This window comes from Mastomys coucha, unplaced genomic scaffold, assembly GCF_008632895.1.
Source record: "Mastomys coucha isolate ucsf_1 unplaced genomic scaffold, UCSF_Mcou_1 pScaffold14, whole genome shotgun sequence".
Lineage (NCBI taxonomy): Eukaryota > Metazoa > Chordata > Mammalia > Rodentia > Muridae > Mastomys > Mastomys coucha.
The window spans coordinates 105,542,847-105,549,741 of record NW_022196896.1 but is presented as its reverse complement, the minus strand read 5'-3'; the positions used below and the strand labels follow the sequence as shown (position 1 = coordinate 105,549,741).

At 50.2% G+C, this 6,895-nt stretch overlaps 1 protein-coding gene across 1 annotated transcript in view; it reads left to right on the top strand.

The window, feature by feature from the left end:
- Positions 1 to 1,558: 1,558 nt before the first annotated feature.
- Serpine2 (serpin family E member 2) overlaps positions 1,559 to 6,895 on the top strand; it is a 65,338-nt gene continuing 60,001 nt past the window's right edge. Inside the window, exon 1 of the mRNA XM_031368139.1 lies at positions 1,559 to 1,722. The gene's annotated coding sequence lies outside the window, so the exon portion shown is untranslated. The remainder of the gene's footprint in view (positions 1,723 to 6,895) is intronic.

The following is a 6,895-nucleotide window of genomic DNA, read 5'->3' as shown; positions in this document are numbered from 1 at the left end:
TGGGCACAGGGGATGCCCTGAGCTGGGAACCATATTCGACTAGTTTCTGTCTCTCTGTCTCTGTCTGCCTCTGTCTGCCTCTGTCTCTCTCTGTCTCTGTCTCTCTGTCTCTTTCTGTCTCTCTCTCTGTCTCTCTGTCTCTCTGTCTCTGTCTCTGTCTCTCTCTCTCTCTCTCTCTCTCTCTCTCTCTCTCTCTCTCTCTCTCCTGCTGCTCTCTGGTAACATATTGTGAAGAAGAAGAGAAAAACAGCAAGAAGCAAATAGGGAAAAAAAAATCAAATCATAATGAGGTTTACGAAAAAAAAAAAATGATGAGGAAGGAAGTGACTTGAACTCTGAAGTCAAAGAAGGCTTCCCAGAGGAAGTAAGGTTTGACTGGAGCCCGAAGAAGGAGAGAGAGCAGTCTCTCAGGGGCATTTGGGACAGAAGGGACAAGAAAAATATATGGGATGTGTAAACTGTCATGACTGTAGAGCAACGAGGTGGGGGATTTATTTATTTATTTATTTATTATTTTTATTTTTTGTAGACTGCATTTCCTTATTTGGGGGACAAACCTTCCATTTGTCCCTACAAAAGGAACTGTGAAACACACACACACACACACACACACACACACACACACACACGCACACACGGGGTTGGGGGGAGTGTCTGTCATGGACGCAGCTGTATCAGTCTGGATCTGAGTTGCTCTTGAGTGGGTGCAGTTTATTTCACAGCCCTAGGGAGATTTACCGCCAATATTTTCTTCTTCTTCTTCAATGGGACCAAACATGGGGCCTGATGGGGAGGGCGTTGCACCAAAGACCACTGAAATGACCATGAAAGTCCCTGCAAACCTAACCTGAGCAGAAGACTGAAGACTGCAGAAAGGGGCACCCAGGTGACAGACCAAGGGACAGAGCAGCCATCTGTTGCTGGCCTCCAGTCTACAGCAGTTTCCTACTGATAAGGTCTCATGGGCTGAAGGTACAGGTTCAAAACACCTGCATCTTCGGAGAGTACTTCATGCTGTCACCACAAGCAAGGGGTCAGTTTTCTGCATGTCCTTGCTTGACATGTGCCTAGGAATCCCACAGCTGGCTCATCCACTAAGCAGGGATAAGTTGGCTCTGGGGCACCTGGAAGGGAGGACCTGTTCTAGACCTCCATGTCCTGGCTCCGTTATCTCCATCACCTGCGGGATTGCACACTGTCGCCACCCACCCCACCCCCAAACGACGCGTCCTGAGTCTCAGGGGCACACCGCTGTCTTCTGGGTCGCCCACTCCTCTCCACTCCCCACAGGCTCACCCGGACGACCCACGTGCAGTTCGACCCGGGGTTGGCGCCGCACCTCGAGCCTGGCGCGTCTGGCCGGCGCTTTCTGGGGACCCGAACCCCCCTTCCCCCACCCCGGGAGAGGGCGGCATCCGGCGACCGCGGGTCGGGCAGGGGGGCGTCCTGAAGTCCCCTGCGGTGCAGAGACGTTGCGGCCGGCTGCCACACAAAGGCGGCGGCGGGAAGGCGGGGCGGGGCGGGCCGGGGGGCGGGGGAGGCAGGAAGGGGCGGGGGCGGCGGCGGCGATAAAGCCCCCGCGCCGCCCGGCCGGCTAGTGCAGTGGTTGCACGGGAGCGCGGGCTGCACGCGTCACCGCCGTCTGTCCCCCCACCGCCGCGCCGCGCCGCGCCGACCTCCCTCTCGGCTCCGGCCGCCACCTGGGGATCCAAGCGAGGACCGGTGAGTACCAGCTGCGGGGACCCCGCCGCTCGGAGGGGAGCCGGGGACTGTCCCCGGGGCAGCACAGCGACCGGGTGATGGGGCGGGAACTTTCTCGAACCGCCCCAGCCCTGGCTGCGAGCGCGCCTGGCTCCCGCGTCCCTGGTCCCCGAGGACTCGGGCGTCCAGGTGTGCCCGAGGCTGGCGGAACGCTCGCCGAGCTCGGCGTGGCTACCGTGGGTCCAGCAGGGCTACAAACCGTGACCCTGAACCCGAGGCGTCTGGGCACTCACGGGTAGCACCGACCCCATACTTTGCCTGTGCGCGGGTCCCTGTCCCGGGCGACCGGCTCTCACTTGTAACCATTGACTGAGCAGTGCGGAGGTGGGCAGCGGGTTTGGGGAAGGGCTTCAGTTCACACTGGCCTTTTCCAACAGGCTTCTATCCCTAGGATGCAGTAGCAGCTCTTTGCTATTTCTTATTTATTTTCATCATCTGTAGACCAGGGAATTGCGAGGCCGCTGAGTGACTCCAGGTAAGGTGAAAGTACTCAGAAATCCTAGGCGGAATTAGGTATTTAATTTGCCCCCACGAAGAGCAGAGAGGGAAAGCTGCTATTACATAAGACAGCACTCCACCTTCAGGTATTAGGGAAGGTGCTGTTGAGGATTTTTAGTGTTTTAATGAACAAAACAGAATCTCCGCGTGTCTCTCTTGAGAAATCTCCAAACCCTGGATCTTGCTTTGACTACTTGGCTGAGGCTGTTCTTATATTTAGCATGAACATAAAAAGGTGTTTGAAGGTTTAACTTTTCTCTTTCAAGCCTGGAGGCAGTTTACTTTTCTGAACTGTTCTAGAACAATTGATCTGATCATCTCGTACTTTGGAGATTTTGTATCAGAATGGGAATACAGATAATGCGAGAAATGTCAGCATTACCGATTTGTGTATCTGAAGCACACTTAAAAACTGAAGGTGCTTTCAACACTTTCTGTGTCTCTAAAACAATAATTATACCCTGTTGGCAATATTTAAGCAAAAAATTTCTCAAGAGCTTCGCCATGGATAATGGTTCCATCAAGCATGGAGTTTTAGCTGTTTTTTTCCGAGTAGTGTTTGAAAATTTTGTTCAGCTAAGGGTGACTCCTGAAGGTCATGAGCCGATGTCATCGTTCCTTTTTTCTTCTTCTTCTTTGAAAGAATCTATGCAGAAATCTTCTCCCATGAACTTGACAGATTAGCACACTAAGACAGAAATTGCTGAATCTCCAAAGGATGCTAATTTTCAATCGCACAAGTAAGGTGACTTGACAGTGGTCAGAGATGGATTAAGAAAGGAAGAGTTGGAAGGCTCCTGGTCCCCCTCCATGTTGCTGCCATCTTCTAGTCAGTTTCTTCTCCCACATGGTTTGGAACTTTGGCCTTTTTTTTTTCCCTCTTGTGGTCCTGATGCTGCAGGCTTTCAATTCTATGGCCATGTCAGGTCCAGTGGCTTACACACACCGCTCACTCAGTCCTCTGAAAATGTTCAAGACTTGCCCCTCACCTGGAGGTGCAATGCTTCTAATGTCAAAAACTCTGGCATCTGCTGGATATAGTGATATATATGCTCAAAATCCCAGCATGTGGAAGGCTGATCTACATAGTAAGCTCCAAGTCAGCCAAGTGTATACACACACACACACACACACACCATTATCTTTAAACTCTAGGCTCCTCCCCCTCCCCAGACTGCAAACTGGTTCTCCCATTGTAGGCTTCAATACAAAAGGTTTTTCTGGCACCTTCCATGCTTCAGGTTGTATAGGTGACCTAATGACCCATGATCCTGAGAAAATAAAGGCCACTGGACTTATTCCACATGTCACCTCTGGGCCACCCTATAAGCATTTCCATATTTATCCATTCATCTGCTCTGTCTCCCCAGGTCTGTGTGTGCCTTCAATTTGGAGTGGGGGGTAGTGATGGGGGGGAGCCTTTGCTAAATATAGCAACTCCTGTCTTCCTGAGATTATCATTCTTATGGTGGAAAAACAGACAGAAAAGCATATCTATGGTAAATACTGTGGGATAGGAAGGCCGGGAAAATAATCAAGTTGAACTGGGAATTTGCAGAAGATGAAAGAGAAGGCTCCTGGTGTCAGTGACTAATGTCCCCAGCTGTATCATGAATCCCAGCCCTCCCTCTGCTCAGGAATCTTACTCCTCTCCCTTACCTTCTGTGCATTCTCTCACCAGGAACCCTGCCTATTTCAGCAGTAATTTTGCGTTGCTCTAACCTCCCTGGACTTGGCATTTTTACCTTATCCCTGGTGATCACCAGACCGCTCCATGCTTCTTAAATTAGTTCCAACTTCCCCAGTTTCCCTTGCCCTCAGCCCCTGCCAGTCTCTCCAGAACAGAAAAACTACCATTTCCTGGATGAGCTGGTCTCCTGGGTGCTCAGCTGGCCCCTGCCATCTCCTGGGTGCTCAGCTGGCCTCTGCCATCTCCTGGGTGCTCAGCTGGCCCCTGCCATCTCCTGGGTACTCAGCTGGCCCCTGCCATCTCCTGGGTACTCAGCTGGCCCCTGCCATCTCCTGGGCGCTCAGCTGGCCTCCATTCCATTTGACTCCAGGCACTCTCTTCCATGCCTTTCTATAGCTCTCTTCCCTTCTGGTTTTCCTTCCCAACACTCTGCCTCTCCCTAGTCAGGCTATCCGTCGAGTCTTTGGGCTGAACCAGTTTCCCAGGTTCATTATCACCAGGATGCAGTGAGTCCCGGGTTGCCATCCGAGCTAAGAGCATTCTCCTATCTTTCAACTGGTTACCAGCCTGGAGGTCTGAGACTGACTTTCTGTGTTCACTTGTTGTATGCAGGTGTGCATGTATGTGTTTGCATGCATGTGGAGGCCAGAGAACAACCTCAAACATCCTTCCTCAGACACTGTCTATCTGGTTTGTTTTATTTTGTTGAGATAAAGTTTCTCATGAGTGTGGAGCTCCACAAGTAGACTAGATGGCTCAGTGAGCCTGAGGGAACCCTCTCATCCCCATGCCTCCCTCCCCCCACCACAACCTTCAGCCCCCCAAGCCACTGGTTTTCAACCTTCCTGATGCGGCCACCCTTCAATACAGTTCTTCATGCTGTGGTGACCCCTAACCATAAAATTATTTGTATTGCTACCTCTTAACTTCAGTTTTGCTACCATTATGAATCATAAGGAAAACATCTAATATGCAGGATATCTGATCTGTGACCCCCATGAGTGGGTTGTTTGACCCCTCCCCAACTCTGAGAGGTCACAACCCACAGGTTGAGAACTGCTAATCTGAGCTATCTCATCAGCCTCTGATTTTTTTTTTTTTTATGTCCGCCCCATATGTGCCTCATTAGCCAAAAGTTTTCCTTTTTACTATTTTAATGACTAGGTAGTTCCTCAAGGTATCTAGGCGGGAGCCTCCAGAAATGCCTGATTTCTGCAGATCCTGCTCTAGGAAGTAACAGTCCAGTTGCTGTGAGATCCCATAAGCCTCCAAATCTCTTTATTTACTTGCCTCTGCTTTTCTGCTTTGCTTTCATGTGTAGATATGACAAAATGGTGGGCAGTGCATCACTTCCAGCCAGCAGACTTATATTGGCCTGAATGAAATGTACCGAAAATGAACTAATACTTAAGAGATCTGGGGATACCTGGAGTATATTGCTTCTCATACATAAAAGGCAGAAGATGTGGAACGCCATGAGACTTACATGCAATGTGGAACCCCTTTGCAGACGCTAAGCTTCTAGCATATGCCTGTGATAGACAGATGCTTCCTGGTCCCTGTGGACCTGTGGCCTCCACGCTTACATCAGCTCTGTAGCTTTGTTAGTTAACAAAGTTACAGTTAGTTAACAGGGCTGGGACAGCTATTGGCAACCTGGGAGTCTCAGGAGTTTACTGTAAGTTTCCTGCATCAAGTTTTGCATCCTGTCTGTCTTCCATGTTGTTACTGGCTCAGATCACATCAGCCTGCATCCCCCCACCCCCCCACCCCCGACACAACCCAGTGTCTCCCACTTGATGTGGAGCTGGACACCACTCTTGAATGGCACCGTTGTGTCAAGAGATCCCTTGGGTTGGAAGGTGAATGCTGAGTGGTCTTTGTGTGGGGGTTGTCCCTGAGTGTGTCAAAAAGATTTCACTGTGGCTCATACAGAATTCTGGTGTCACCTTCTCTGTGTCCACACTGCAGCCTGTGCTGTTTCCACATGCTGTTTCACTCCTGAACTTCAGGTTTGGTTAACTCACACCCCAGGCAATACTGGGGAGACTGTAAATATGGAGGCCCGATCCCACAGATACGCACTTCCCAAGGTCACACAGACCTTTCACTCTCCAAGTCAGAGCCTGTGTCCACGGTGTTCCGGGAACTGCCTAGGCTGGTGGCCATCAGATCATGTTACATGATCATGTCTGTACTCTCTTCTACCCTTCCTGCCTCCCTGCCATGTCCTGCATTGAGTCTTCCTGCCCTGCTCTGCTGTACCTTCGCCTTCTAGTCCCTTCTTCCTTTCTCACTGTCTGGCTGATTTCACCTTTTTTAGTTCCCTTCTGTTCTAAAAGCCATTCCTGGTAATCACTGTTTCTAACCCTAGGTGTCACACATACAGTGTACACACACACACATACATACACACACACACACACACACACACACACCACAGAGTACATATATAGCTACGTGATGGCAGCTGCTGCCTTGCAGTCAAATGCTTTACCTACTCTTGTTTTTAATTGTATTTGCACCAGTAAGGTGTGCAGCCTAATGGGCATTCAATAGATGTGTGAATGAAACCATCATCATGTTTTAAGAAGTCGCCTTCCTATCCGGTGTGGAACAGTGGCTGTATGTCAGGCTTAAAGCCTTTAAGAGGCCTGAACTTCTGGCTGCAGTCCTTCTCCTTTTAACATACTTTTTTATACTTTCCTGGGTGGATGTGTGTGGCTATGTGCTTGTGTGTGCCACGGCCAGAGGACAACCTCAGATGTTTGTTTGGTGGTAGCCACCTTATTTTATGAGTCACCTCTCATTGACCTAAATCTCATTGATGAGGCAAAGGCTGCCTGGCCAAAGAACCCTAGGATCCTGTTGTCTCCACTTCCCTAACTGGGACTACAGGTATATTCAACCATGCCTGGCAGTTTTGGTTTTTTGTTGTTGTTGTTG